A 15,726-nucleotide genomic window follows, 5' to 3' on the forward strand; every position below is an offset into this window, starting at 1 on the left:
TGGTAGCTTAAAAAATGTTTTCCTGGCCAAATCACTCATTTGGTCAATGTGCATTTAGTGAGCACTGACTGTATGTCACCCACTTTCGAGGCAGTCAGCGTGAGCGGTAATCCTAACAGACAGGGCCTGTCTCTCTGGGACCATGTGTTCTCATAGGAGGAGATGGACCATAAACACATAAATATGTAATGTATCAGGATAATAAGCACAGTGAAGACCAGTCAAAGGGAGAGAGAGAGAGAGAGGCAAGAGAGGGCTGCTTGAGAGGTGGCGATGGGCCCTCTGGGGTAGTTCCAGGTGAGCAGGAATCAGTGACATGCAGCGACGTGAAGACCCAGGAGGTGGCATTCTAGGTGGAGGCAACTGCAAGGGCAAAGGCCCTCGGGTAGGAAAGGACTTGGCATGTTCAAGAAACAGTAAAGCTGCCCTCTGGGCAGAAGCAGAGCAAACAAAGGAAAGGGTGATGCAGAGGCGAAGCAAAAAAAAAATAATATGGGGGTGGAGTGAGAGGTTACTAAGGGTGCTTCAGGGCAGAATGAGGACTTAAAAATATTCAATTCCAAGCGAGATGACAGGGTTTTGAGCAGAGATCTGACTTGATCTGACTTATGTTTTTAAAAGGATCACAAGTGGGACCATCTCAAACTAAAAAGCTGCACAGCAAAGAAAACCATCCACAAAATGAAAAGGCCACCTACTGAATGGGAGAAAATATTTGCAAATCATGTGTCTGATGAAAAAGTTAATATCCAAAATATATAAAGAACTCCTATAACTCAATAGCCAAAAATCAAACAATCCAATTAAAAAATGGGCAGAGGAACTGAATAGATGGTTTCCCAAAGAGGGCACACAGATGGCCAATAGGTACATGAAAAGATGCTCAACATCACGGATCAGGGAAATGCAAATCAAAAGCACAATGAGATATCCCACCTGTTAGGATGACTTTTATCAAAAGACAAGGGATAATAAATGCTGGCAAGGGAGTAAAGATAACTCTTTGTGCATTGTTTGTGGGAATTGGTACAGCCACTATGGACAACAGTATGGAGGTTCCTCAAAAAATTAAACATAGAAATACTACCCTATCATCCAGCAGTGTTACCTCTGGCTATTTATCTAAAGAAAAGCAGGATCTCGAAATATATGCACTGCCATGTTGATTGTGGTCATTGATGGGTGAATGGAGAAAAAAGATGCAGTCTCTGTATATACAATGGAATATTAGCCACGAGAAAGAAGGAAATCCTGTCATTTACAACAACATGAATACACCTTGAGGGCATGATGGATGCTAAATGAAGTTGAGTCAGACAGAGAAAGACATAGACCATGTAGTATCACTCATATGGAATCTGTTTGTTTTTTTTTTTAGAAAAGTCAAACTCAGAAACAGTCGGTGAAAAAGTGGTTGCTGAGGGTGGGGAATAGATAGGGAGAGGTTGGTGAAAGGGTACAAACTTGCAGCTATCAGGTGAATAAAGTATGAAAATTGAATGTAAAATATGGGGACTGTAGTTGATAATACTGTACTATATAATTGAAATTTGCTAAGAGAGGAAGACTGAAATGTTCTCACCAAAAAAACGGGGTAGGGGGTGTTAAAATATGTGAGAGATGGAATCTGATTAACTAGATGGGGAAATTCTTTCACAAGAATACTCATACCAAATAGCATGATGTACACTTTCAATATCTTACAATTCAAGGTGTCAGTTATATCTCAATAAGGCTGAAAAAAGGGATCACTTAAACTATAAGGATATTTATGTGGTTTATTGCTCATGATGCAATATGGGGATTAAAAATAACATGTCAGTATAGAAGCCAAAACAATTTGCTATAAAAGATCCTGAAATATAGTAGGGTGCCTCTTCTCTGACATCATCGACGTAAGGCTGTTATAAAAGTGGGGTCAAGGGACACCTGGGTGGCTCCGTCCGTTAAGTGTCTGCCTTCGGCTCAGGTCATGATCCCAGGGTCTTGGGATCAAGCTCTGCATCAGGCTCCCTGCTCCATGGGGAGTCTGCTTCTCCCTCTCCCTCTGCCTGCCACTCCCCCCACTTGTGCTTATGCACACATTCTCTCTCTGTTAAATAAATAATAAGAATTTTTAAAAAATAAATAAAAGTTGGATCAAAACAGTAGTAATTACAGGGCATTATCTTGTTAGGTGAGTATTCAAAGGTTTTAGGCCTCCATATCAACCTAGGTCCCATCAGGAAACAGATGGCACATTCAAATTGAAGGTTGGGCCGGGTATTGGGGAAATACAAGGATAGTGTAGTGCCCTGGGGGTAGTAGCTGCCAAACTCTTCCCAGTCGGGGCCTGAGGGGGATGGAGGGAGAATTCTAAGGAACAGCTCTGTGTAGTGGGCCACCTGACAGGACCTATGACTTGAAGGGACCCTACAGGGAGGGAGTCATTCTTCCTTCTGCTCTCCGGTGGGTGCTGACACTCCTGTGGGAACCTTTCCACTGGGCAAAGCCAACCAGGAGCCAGAGGGTAAGGGAGGCTGTTAGTAAGTAGATCAATGTCCTGGAGCAAAGAACAGACTGGAAAACAAAGGAAAGAGAGATGCCTGGGTAGCTCAGTGGTTGAGCATCTGCCTTTGGTTCTGTTCGTGATCCCAGGTCCAGGGATCAAGTCCTGCGTCAGACTCCCTACGAGGAACCTGCTTCTTCCTCTGCCTACGTTTCTGTCCCTCTCTCTGTGTCTCTCATGAATAAATAAATAAAATCTTAAAAAAAAAAAAAGGAAGGAGTGGAATCTTAGGTTTTAGGAGATACTTAAGATATTTTTTATGAGTTCCAGCTCTCTCTTGCTTGCTCTCCTCCACCCTAATGCTGTCCAGACCCACCACAGATGAGCACATGCAGACGTGTATACACAAACATACACACTCATACCCTCAGATCCCCTCTGGTATTTTGTGATCACTTTTCTGGGAGGGCAGAGAAACAGTTCATTAACTGAAGTCTGAGGACATTTCTAACTATTTCTGTGGTGTTTGGGTGTACAGCATATGCCATTGGATATACAGGGAAAGGTTTGGATAACTCTGTACGTCCCATCTTTCATTCCTGATTAAAAAAAAACTCAAAGCACATGTGTTACTGATGGGAGAATTATACATTTTATTTTTTTTTTAAGTCTCTTTTATAGTTGGACACAGAAGGAAAAATACCAAGGCAGAAATTTAAAACCCTGGTGAGCTATATTCAATTTTGGTTATTCTGGTTAAAAACAAACAAAGCAAGCATTGACTTTTAGCCTCTTTGATCCAGATGGTTTTAGTTTTCCACCATTGGACATATGAAAACTTTGAAGACACAGAAGTACCATTCAGTAAACTGCTTCTTTCAGCAACTTCTGTGATGTCCTGGCATACTAGAAGCCTGGGTTTCCTTTCAGGCAGGGGCAGTTAACTCTGAGTTAACTGACCTCTGTGCAAGGTCAGACGCTTTTTATTTATATCAAGGAGGATAGAAGAATTTTTTAAATGATTTGATCTTTTAAAAATATTTGACTTTTCATTTGATTTAGGTTCTGAGAATCAAGGGTTCTCACAAAGTGGTCAATATGGCCAACAAGTCTATAGGAAGAAAAATATGCACAAGCCAATTTTAGGTGTTATTTTCTCTAGCAGCATTCCTGTAAGAGGAGCTCAAGCTATATGGATGGTAAAATGAATTTTCCTCTCTCCCTTTTCTGGAATCTGTATGAAAACTGAGACTGGTGGCACATTCCTGAATGTTCTTGGCCCCAAATTGGAGGCCTTGCTGAGGACTCGTGGGGGAAACAAAATTCTATTTTCTGTTTATGGGTATCAGCCATGTTGTGAAACATAAATGTAATTTATTTTGCCTTAAGGTCAAGGAAAAAAAGTCCTCTTGAACTTCCCATTAGTTTTCGAGAACCAGAACAGCATATGTTTCTGTTTCATGGCTTTTGCCCATGGGTAAGCTTTGCAGCCGAGAATCATTCGTGTGGTCATGGGCCACTGGTTTTGGGGAACCGCCACTGTGTGAGGCATTGTGTTAACATTTAGGGGTGGTAAGCATGAGTGAGGCACTGCCCTAGTCCTGAGTTGGTTTGTATAATTCTGCTGGAAGATTGGATGCATGAACAGATACATGACCTGCAGAGAAAGAGAGACTGCCTCCAGGTTGAGGGGAGTACTGTGCAAAATTACAAGGCAGAAGAGGTCCTGTCTTACTGGTTGGAGAGAGCAAAACATAGCTGGCACTGAGCCAGGCCTTGAAGGATCCTGAGTAGAACAGATCCACAGACGTGCATGTGAAGGAGTTCTGACTTCAATTATAAGCTTCAATTTTCCATCTAGAAAATGGTGATATCTTCACTGCCCATATTGCAGTACTTTTATGAGACTGGGCATTTATAAAATGCACTACAAACAGTAAAATACTCTCAATGTTATTACTTAGCATTTATGTTAAATATGTACATCTGTGATGCTCTTCTGAGGTTCTCCAGGAGTATGATCTCACAAAGAGTTACTGTTACTCATGGCGAGTTATTAGGCTGGCTCTACTTAGGAAGGTCATTATGTGTGGGAGTCTAGCAAACCTCATAAATGGAGTGAAGAGAGTCAGCTATTATAGTGGGGAGAGGTCCCTGCACAGAGAAGGGCCGAGTTCCCGTTCGGAGGGAAGAACCATGCATGGTGTGGTTGATATGTCACTGTGGAGATGCCTGAAGTTCTGGGTTTGAGTTCTGATTTTTTTAAGAAAATAAGTACCAATGCTTTTTTTTTTTTTTTTTTTTTTTTAATTTTTTTGAACTCCTGGAGTCTTTCTGAAACCTTAAGAACTTTGAACTGACTTAGAGAAGTAGGAGATGTGGTAAATTTCTTCCTGGGAATGATTAAAATGTCATGAATTAAGCTGCAGAACTTGGAGCCTGCAACATGTTAGGGTTGTATGAGGGGAGGGTTATAAATGTATGGGATTTGGTTTAAACAGCATATGCCACACATTCAGTCAGAGATTCTAGTTCCACTTCAATCCCCGAATAGGCCCCATGCATGTGTTCAGCACTACCCCTTTTGCTAAAGAAGACTGGACCACTCTTTGGAATTGGTGTAAGAGATAGTTTATGAGGCAATCAAGAACAGCAACCTCATAGTCATTGTCTTTTTTCCTTAAAACAGACTTTATTTTTTTTAGAACATCTTTAGTTTTTTTTAATAAATTTATTTTTTATTGGTGTTCAATTTACCAACATACGGAATAACACCCAGTGCTCATCCCGTCAAGTGCCCCCTCAGTGCCCGTCACTCATTCACCCCCACCCCCCGCCCTCCTCCCCTTCCACTACCCCTAGTTCGTTTCCCAGAGTTAGGAGTCTTTATGTTCTGTCTCCCTTTCTGATATTTCCCACACATTTCTTCTCCCTTCCCTTATATTCCCTTTCACTATTATTTATATTCCCCAAATGAATGAGACCATATACTGTTTGTCCTTCTCCAATTGACTTACTTCACTCAGCATAATACCCTCCAGTTCCATCCACATTGAAGCAAATGGTGAAGCAAACCCATCTTCTTTATCCATTCATCTTTCGATGGACACCGAAGCTCCTTCCACAGTTTGGCTATTGTGGACATTGCTGCTATAAACATCGGGGTGCAGGTGTCCTGGCGTCTCAGAACATCTTTAGATTTACAGAAAAATTGAGAAGATAGTTACCCAGTTCTGTACCCTCTCACCCCATTTCCCCATTACTAACATCTTATGTTAATATGGTGCATTTGTTAAAAGGAATCAACGAATAGTAATGAAACCAAAGCCCATAGTTTGTTCAGATTTTCATAGTTTTTACCTGGACCACAAAGTGTCCTGTTTTACCGACTGCTTTATCGCATCACATAGAGCTGTTGTTTCTGACAGTAGTGGCTCTCTACTAGTTTTGTCTGTTGAGTGAATACACAAATAAGATGCTCTGCTTGCCCTTAAGTTGTTAGAGTTTAGGAGGGAAGGATCCAGCCCCTGTGCACCTGACACGCATCTTAGTATTTGAGAGTTTGGCGGCAGATAGGGCTACATTTGGATGAATCCTGGCACTGCCATTTACTACGCTTGTGACCCGACAAGTCACCCAGCCTCTCAAAGCCTGTTTTCTCACCTGTGAGAAGAGGATGATAGCACTTCCTGCCTCAGGGGGTAGGAATAAAATGAGTAAATGGAAGAATGCATGTGACAGTGGGTAGAGCAGGGCCTCACACATGGAGAGCTGTCGGTAAATGTCAGCTTCAAGTTTTACCATGCAGGATGGACTGTGCTAAGTGTGATGAAGAGTCAGCAAAGGATGATGTGGAGTGGGGGACGTGGGTAGGAACATTTTCCTGGGGAAGGCAGCATTTGAGATTGACCTAAAAGGTTGGAGTCTGCTCTAACCAGAGGCACACTGACTGGTGAGAGAAAAATGCCAGGTTGAGAAAATAGAATACACAAAGGTTCAGAGAGTGGGAAGGCTTGAGGAAATGTCTTCTGTTGGAAAGAAAATTATTTACTTGTAGATGGACCGACGTGTAGGGTGGTAGGACAATAATAGGACAAAGGAGATAAAACTGTAAGATCATAAATATTTTTGACTGATATAAATTTAAACTTTTAAAAGTTTTCAAGTATAGAAAAATGCAGAATGAATGCCACAATGAACATCCATTGAACTTCCATCTAATTTTAAGAATTACTAACATTCTTCCCTATGCACTTTATCTGTATACAGTTTTATAGGTTATCTTTTGCTGAACAATTTAAAAATAAATTCTAGATATCATGACATTTTACCCCAAAGTACTTTAGTATGCATCTCCCAAGAAATAAGGAAACTGCCTTACAGAATATCAGTAAATCAGTCTAAGCCCAGTAGATTCAGGTGTCCACCCATCAAGATGATGACTTTGATGTTAGTTTTGAAATCTCAAATGATCACATTTTTAAATAACATGGCACCTGCCTGCTTGCCTTGAGTAGACCGTCGCTAGTCATGGGATTCAATAGAGATAACAGTGACACAATGATTTCGGTTGAGCGCAGCGTCAAAACTTCCAGATGTGAAAAGACATCCTGAGTGGTTCTGTGTAGACACTCAGGAGTGATTTTTGTTTCCATTGTCTAGATAAGTCTTTTGGGCACTCGGTTCCAATCCCTGTGGGTGATTTCACAGTGAGTTTCACAATATTTCTTGAAGGCAAAAAGTCAGTAGGCCCATGGGTGGAACTGTGGTACGAGCACCTGATGCTGGCCCTGGGAAAGCCTTGCTGGGAAGCTGGAAGCGAGCTGGAAAGGAGAGGCCGAACCTCGTGAGCGCTACTCTCACCACGGGGCGCTTGGCCTCCTTCTTTGGTTCTGGCTCACCCCCAGGCACAGACACCGAAGTGTCTGGAATTGCTGCAGGGGCTGGGGTGGGTGTGCAAAATGCATCCCCGCCACTGGTGGACTTCTGTGACTCACAAAATCCAACCTGGCAAGCACGGAAACTCCTTTGAAAGAGAAGGAGATGCGTGTCAGGGGAAGTTTTCCTCCAAAGGGACACCCCTCTCACTACCTTTTCCTCATGACATCGCCTTGTTACCCTGTGGAAGTGGGGGTCCTCTGGGGATCATTTTTTTCCGCCTCACTTGCAGGTGCACAGGGTGTGCTAGTCGAATTGATTCCATTTATCCTTGTAGTGGATACCAGCTCACCGCGCCTCTTCTGGGAGAACCGCGCTTCCACCTCTGTTTGGACTTTCCTGCTGTTCCATTGACCCACTTGGAAGAGATTCAGTACCTAGTGCCTGCTGGTTTTCCCTTCTGGCCTTAATTTGGTTTACCTTTCATTGTCTTCCAACTGAATGGATTCCTTCTCTTTCTTTTAAGGGAGAGGAACCTGAGAAAAACAATGCTGCTGGTGGCGACTGTTTGTTAAGGATAATGGCCATTTTATGTTAATCTAAGTGTTAAAATGCGTAGATGGGGAATTGCTAAATTCACCAACCTGTTCTCTCCCAGCCCGAGTCCTTTTACGTATATTTGTTGCTTAAATGACTACGTAGCCAGGCAGAGTGGAAATGTCCAAATGTACAGTTTTTCAGTGCAATTGTATATATAGTATTTAACATTTCATTTCCATCAGCAAGAATCATGATAAAATTCTTGGAAATTATAGAAAAGTGGAAAGGAGAAATCCAGAGATAACTAGCATTAACACTCTGTGAATTTATGTCTCGCTATTTTAATCTACGTGCTACATGTCTCTAAATGGGCAGGCGTTCACTATAACTGTCTAGAACTTTTTGCTACTGGATGTGTGGACCGTAGATTCAGCGTCATCGACATCTCTTGGGAGCTTATTAAGGCAGAATCTTGGGCTCTACCCCAGACATACTGAATCATAATTTGTATTGAATGATGTTATATATACATTAAAATGTGGAAGGCTCTAGAACCCGGTATACCCAGGGCAGCAGCTGCAATGGTTCTGGCTCAAAGAGCCAAGACCTGTGCTTTCCGTTCTTCTCCGTCTATCACACTTTCCTAAAAGAATTTTCCTCAGTATGTGAGAAAGCTAAAAATGAGGTCAATTCTTTCTTTCTTTCTTTCTTTCTTTCTTTCTTTCTTTCTTTCTTTCTTTCTTTCTTTCTTTCTTTCTTTCTTTTCTTTTCTTTTCTTTTCTTTTCTTTCTTTTCTTTCTTCTTTTTCTTCTTTCTTCTTTCTTCTTTCTTCTTTTCTTTCTTTTTTTAAGTAAGGCGTAGCAACCCTGTCGGGAAACCTAACTGTCTCACACATAAACATTTCATTCAGTGAACATTCATGAAATGCCTTCTGTGTTCTGGGCACACATGTAACAGTCCTAGTCCTGCATTAAGGCTTACATATCCTGTAGCAGAAGCATACAGAGGGCAAGGATCGAGTGGTTGGTTCTGCAGGGGTGGAAGTCACTAAGAAAAATGGTCTCTGAGCTGAGCTTGAAATATAAATCCGTGAACATGAGTTATGAGTATTGCCAGCCTCTAGAGAGAGCACAAAGGTGGATGAAATGGGTCCTTTCCTTCAAAGATCATATGCTTGATTTAAGGCCGGGAGATGGTGTTTAAAGTTGTAACTAACAATATGAAGCCACTTGGTCTTAGGATAAAAGTTCAAGACCAAGTCTTGAATGTCAGCTGTACAACTCTGTGAGCTTGGACAAATTGTCTCATCTGAACATTTCTTTCTTTCTTTCTTTCTTTCTTTCTTTCTTTCTTTCTTTCTTTTCTTTTCTTTTCTTTTCTTTTTCTTTCTTTCTTTCTTTCTTTCTTTCTTTCTTTCTTTCTTTCTTTCTTTCTTTCTTTCTTTCTTCTTTCCTATCTTTCTTTCTTTACTTTCTTTCAGATTTTATTTATTTGAGAGAAAGAAACAGAAATAGCTAGAGAGGGAGAGAGGGAGAGAGAGAGAGAGAGAGAGAGAGAGAGAGAGAGAAGCAGGCTCCCTGCTGAGCAGAGAGCCCGATGTGGGTCTCCATCCCAGGACCCCGGGGTTGTGACCTGAGCTGAAGGCAGACACTTGGCTGACTGAGCCACCCAGGTGCCCCTGAACATCCATTTCTTCTGTAAAGTCGGGATAAAGGAATATTTAACAGACTTATAGTGATTTTTTAAGTGAGATAACATAGCAAAGCACTTACCTTCAGTGGGCGTAGAATTGATGCTGTGTAACAAAGACATTTAAAAAGTGCCAAGTAAGCACCATCTACAGAAATATTGAGAAAGAACATAGGAAAGAGAGGCCATTTGCCTAGAATATGAGAGACTGTGGCCACCATGGCTTGAGGATGTGAACAAGCAAAAAGTAAGAGTGGGTGTGAAGGATGGGCCACGGGACCCAAAGTGAAAGATGAAGCTGTAATTTTGAGCCTGGATAGAAGGGTCATAGACATGAGGGATCAAGTTTGGCGGGGAGAATTCTCTTTCAAACCCATTAAACTTGAGGCAGCTGCTGAGAGCTGTGGTTCTGGGATGCCTATTGCTAATTTTCATCCATTGTCATCCTCTTCCTTGTGTTTCATTTTCAGTCTTCTTCCTCCCAACCAGTGACCATTAAATAATTGCTACAGAAGAGAAATGAACTGGGAAAAAGGTTTTTGAAAGATAGTGTCCTTTTCCTTTCAACCATGAGCTCCTTTATGGTCTGTCTTTAAACAGAATAGATACAGCCCACAAGTCATCATGGTTACTAGTTTTATAGGTCACTGCTAGTCTGCCATATAAAATGCTAACATTTTGCCATATTTGCTATATCTCTGTTTTCTGTGTCTGTCTGCCTGGCTCTCTACACATGCACACACTTTAAATAATTTTTATTGAACCATTTGAGTTGGTTGTAGAGATCTTGACCTTTTCGTTCTAAACACTTTAACATGTGTCTACTAAGTACAAGAATACTCTTCCACATAACCCATTATACTATTATCACCAAGAAATATTATCTAATACATAGATAATGTATGAATACTTATTTAACTTTCCCCAGTCATTTCACTAATGTCTTTTATAACTATTCCTTTCCTCATCTAAGAATCATCAGCAGTCATTCATTGAGTTTTATATCTTTAGTTTCCTTTAATTTAGAGCAGTCACTCTGTGTTTTTTTTTCTTTTTAATCATTCATGGCACTGATATCTTAGAAGATTTCAAGACAGTTGTCTAATGGAAAGTACCACAATCTGGATTTGATTGTTCCTTTATGATTAGATAGATATAGGTTAAGCATTTTGGCAAACATATGACACAGTGATTGTAGAGACACATGACATTTAATTGTCCCATAATTGATTATGCTAATCATCACTTGGGTAAAATCGTCTGCCAGAATTATCCATTATAAAGATACCTTTTCCCCTAGGTAAGTGATAAGTAATCTGTGGGGTGATACTCTGAGACTGTATGAGTATCCTGATCCACAAAACCCCTTCCCTAATGGTTTTAGCATCCATTAATGATCCTTGACTGAATCAATTATTGCCTGGGTGGTTGCGAAGTGGGATTTTCTATTTCTGCTATTCCTTTGGTGTTTTATTAGCTGGCATTCTTCATAAAGAAGAGCTTCCTGCTATCCCCTATTTCATGAATGCCTCTGGATTTATGGTTCCTTTTTTAATTCAATATATTCTAATTCATCTGTATCGTTCTTTTTTTGTTGTTGTTCAAACTGTCCCACATTTGGCCAGTGAAAGTCCCTTTGAGGTAGCTCCTGTGTCCTTTTGTCATGTCTGCATTAATATTCGGGCATTTCCTTAGTCTCTAGCATAATAAGATGTTCTAGGCAATTTTGTGCTATCCTTACCCCAGGCCTAGACCCAACTATTTCTGGAATGTACTAAGGTATTTAGAAGCCAAGATTTGGGTGCTCAAGCTTTGCTTTAAAAATGCACATGGATCTACAGAAAGTTAAACATCAACAGTCTTTTGTTTAAGCTCTCCCATCCTCTACTTTCTGCTAAAATATTCCGATGGAGCCACTGGTTGTTTAGAAGTTGGAAGGAAAGAACCAGTTGAGAGGAGGAGGCCATCAAAAGTGAAGGTCTTCTGGTGCAGTAAGGTGGAAAGGGAAGTGAGATGGTACCAAAGACCAATTTAAATTATGTTGGAATTCTGCCCAGGGAGTGACTAGAGAGCCCCCAGGAAATAATTCCTGCTTGTTTTCCAAGTAGACTCTGAAAATTGGTTGCCCTTTTTTTTTATATCTGATAATGGTAAGAGAGTATATTCCCCTGAGCTATACATGTGCTAATTCTTAGAGCAATTTAAGAAATATAGTTTCCATTCTGGGAGTTCTAAGTGCTCTATTATTTTCAGGGTCAGCATGTGGTATATATAGATGGATGTATATTTCAGCATGGCCTCTAAAAATTAAAATTAATATTTTTTATTTTGGATACTCGCAATTGAATATAATATCTGACTTTACATACTGATTATAATATCTGGTTGCAAATTATTGGATGTGCATATGTGCAGCATCTTAGGCAGCAACTTGTGAGACTCAGAAGCCAAGGATTTCAGTTATTTTTTAAAATAATCAGCATGAATTTGATAAGATGATAGAGCCTCTGAGAGGTATCTTGAATCAACTGATTTTTTTTTGGAACTCAGTACGTCCTCTGTGATCTCTTTTTATACATAATCGCATAATTTAGATGTTCTTTTGCCTTTTCTATTCTTTAAAACAAAACAGTAAGGCAGTAGCTTTTGTTTCTGTTTGACAGGGAACCTGTGAAAATGCTTAAAAATCTAAAAGCAAATTTAAAACATAAAGGTTGGGCAGCCCCGGTGGCGCAGCGGTTTGGCGCTGCCTGCAGCCTGGGGTGGGTGTGATCCTGGAGACCCGGGATCGAGTTCCACATCGAGTTCCATGTGGAGCCTGCTTCTCCCTCTGCCTGTGTCTCTGCCTCTCTTTCTCTGTGTCTATGACTAAATAAATAAAATCTTTAAAAAAAAAGTCATTAAAAAAAATAAAAAATAAAAAAAAATAAAACATAAAGGTTTTGTTTTTGTTTGGTTTTTATCAAAGTCAGCATTTTTGGAAGGGGGGGGGAACCAAACAAAAATACAAAGATTACTACATGTATACTTTGTCCAGCAGGAATATAGTTTTTATTCCAACCTGTACACTGAATATTACAGATACTTTGTAATTTAATGAAATAAAAGCACACATCCACACTCACTGACTTTTAATTCTCAGTATGTTCTTGACAATGGAGTGTCCTCTTAAAGCAACTGCTCTTCCTAGTTCCTGGGTGTGCCACACACTAGGAAAGTTAAACTGAAAATGGAAGGGAACACATTATTTAAATGTGCTGCTAGCCAAGCACAGGTGAATGAACTTAGATGTGTGGTGGCCACATTGTCCCAGATTGTCCTCTGAGTCCTGAGTACCTTCACCATTCAGTTCTTTTGTGATGTCAGTGTATGAGATCAAACTGAGTGCATTCATGACTAAGGAGTCCCCATTTTTGGCAAATGGACAATTTTCAAAGTCAAGTTTTGGTGTCATTGGGTAGATTTTATTTTTATTTATTTATTTATTTTTTAATTTTTATTTATTTATGATAGTCACACACAGAGAGAGAGAGAGGCAGAGACATAGGCAGAGGGAGAAGCAGGCTCCATACACCTGGAGCCCGACGTGGGATTCGATCCCGGGTCTCCAGGATCACGCCCTGGGCCAAAGGCAGGCGCTAAACCGCTGCGCCACCCAGGGATCCCCATTGGGTAGATTTTAATATAACTGAATTCTTTTGGAAGTCATAAAGATCAGCCTCTGTCTCTTCTTACATTCTATTTAAAACTCACCAACTGGAGTGTTTATTCCTACTCCCAAATCCATTGCCCCTTGTATTTCTTTAATCTTGATCTTGTTGAAAGGCGCTTTATCCAGAACACAATTTCTTCTTTCAGAATGAAATTTCATTCAGGCATTAAGACAGCTTGTATACAATTATATATTAAAAACCATCTTCTTTCATCTGGATTTTACTAAATCCATGACAGTTTTAGCCAGCAAAAGCAAATTTGTATTTTGGCCTCTGTAATGGTTTTATATACTTTGAATGTCTCTATTGGGACTGTGTTTGCCTTGAGTTGTGAGATAGAAAATACTTTGAAGGATTCAGTCATGAGACCGGATCTGTTAATGCTTTTGAAGGAAGCTGCTGGTGTCCTTGTTCTTGTGCTGGCCTCATTGGCTGGATTCACATGTGAATTTAAAGTGGGGATAAAAGGTTTTTTTCATCAGATGCCTTAGTTCTATTTTTATTAAGCATATTGTTATTTGGGGTTTTAAGATTTTATTTATTTATTTGAGAGAGAGACAGAATGCAAGCAGGGGGAGAGGTAGGAGAAGGAGGAGATTCAGACTCCTCACTGAGCGCAAAGCAGGCTCAATCCCAGGACCCCAGGATCATGACAGGAGCTGAAGGCAGATGCTTTTTGGACAGAGCCACCAAGGCACCTCCTAGCATATTGTTATTTGTAATTGTAAAAGCAGATAAGGTTATTGTGAGAAATTTGGGTACACAAGAAAATGCAAAGAAACTAAAAATCATTTTGCTCTAATTTCATTATCTCTAATTAGCATCTATATAAATGTTGACTTCCCCCTCTTTTTTCTAGTTATAGATACTATTAAACAAAATTGGGACTCGACTGAACATACTATTTTATAGTCTGCGTTGCCAATGAACACTACTTAAAAACATTTTCCCATTTTTAAAAATGATTTACAGATAATAGAAAAAACTGTTTACCCATTGTTGGGATATTTATATTTTTTAAATTGCTTAAAATAACATTACTTATCATAGGAAAACTTCCTTGTACATACACATACATACTTTTTATGTATATCTTAGACTTTTTAAAGGATAAATTCAGAGTCTTTTTTCAATTTACTGGTTTCAAGGCATAAAAACTTATTCAGTTCAGTTTGTCATTTCCAGTAATTACATTTAAGTCCTCCTGCCTGCCAGGATCTATCTCTATAACCCCATCATCTTGATCTGTACAGAATGGTGTGATAGCACCTTATTTATCTAACACCATTAGGGAACTTCTCATGAATAAAGTTTTCACGTACTTCAAACTGACCCTTATGTGTCTATAGTTGATCATTATAAACATTGTGAATAAGAATCTTTCTAAAATTGTATTACAATTTAACATAATGAAATCTAATCTTTAATATAATGAAAAGATGAAAAAATCACAATTTACCCCCCTTCTGGTTCAAATCACAACCATCTTTTTTTTTTTTTTTAATTTTATTTATTTATTCATGAGAAACACACACAGAGAGGGGCAGAGACACAGGCAGAGGGAGAAGCAGGCTCCATGCAGGGAGCCTGATGTAGGACTCAGTCCCGGGTCTCCAGCATCTGGACGCCCTGGGCCGAAGGCAGGCGCTAAACCGCTGGGCCACCCAGGGATCCCCCACAAGCATCTTTATAAACAATAGTTACCATATAGGCAGTTCTGCTAAAATGCACGACAGGTGTTTCTAAAAACCACCATGCTATGCAAAATAATGCAGTAAAACCCATAGCACTGATGGGAAAAATCCGATCAGGGTACAACACTCAAAAATCTTTATCAGTGACACATTAAAAAAATAGGAGAGGACCTGAATAAAAATTGTAGCACAGTTTTACACATACTAGGTGGTTAAAATAAATAAATTATACAATCAGCATGATACTTTACCTTGACAAAATCCTGGTGGCATCTTCAGACAGGCCCTTCGAAAGGTTGCAGGTGGTTAGTTATTTGAGGTGATAAAAGGAGGTTTCCCTAAAATCAGAAGGGAAGTTGGGGCACCCGATGTGAATGGGTGTGGCTCATAACACTGGTGGAAACTAGGATCGCTTGTAGGTGTTGGAGGCACGGGCTTTGGGTGTTCTGGGTATCTCTATGCAGCTGCGTCCTGCCTGGGTGCAATCTTCTGCTATTACCTAGGGTTTCCTGCGATGACATCATGCATAAACAAATGTGAAATTCAAGTTATGCTCAAATTGTTCCCTCACATAGCAAACTTGGAACAAACACAAACATTATAGCAGAACTGAGCATACTGAGTGTAAGACAGTGATGTCGAGGCATATTCTCCTTCTCTATCCCCAATAGAATTACTATGTGTGAAACACTTACGAGAAGAATCCAGCATACGAGTGAGCACT

The 15,726-nt window shown here is 40.1% G+C and overlaps 1 protein-coding gene across 10 annotated transcripts in view; it reads left to right on the plus strand.

Annotated features, from left to right (window-relative positions):
• The window catches only part of APBB2 (amyloid beta precursor protein binding family B member 2), a 375,275-nt gene that overhangs the window by 91,716 nt on the left and 267,833 nt on the right, over nt 1–15,726 (plus strand). The window lies entirely within an intron of this gene.

The sequence above is a fragment of the Canis lupus genome, chromosome 3 (assembly GCF_011100685.1).
Source record: "Canis lupus familiaris isolate Mischka breed German Shepherd chromosome 3, alternate assembly UU_Cfam_GSD_1.0, whole genome shotgun sequence".
NCBI classification, from domain to species: Eukaryota; Metazoa; Chordata; class Mammalia; order Carnivora; family Canidae; genus Canis; species Canis lupus.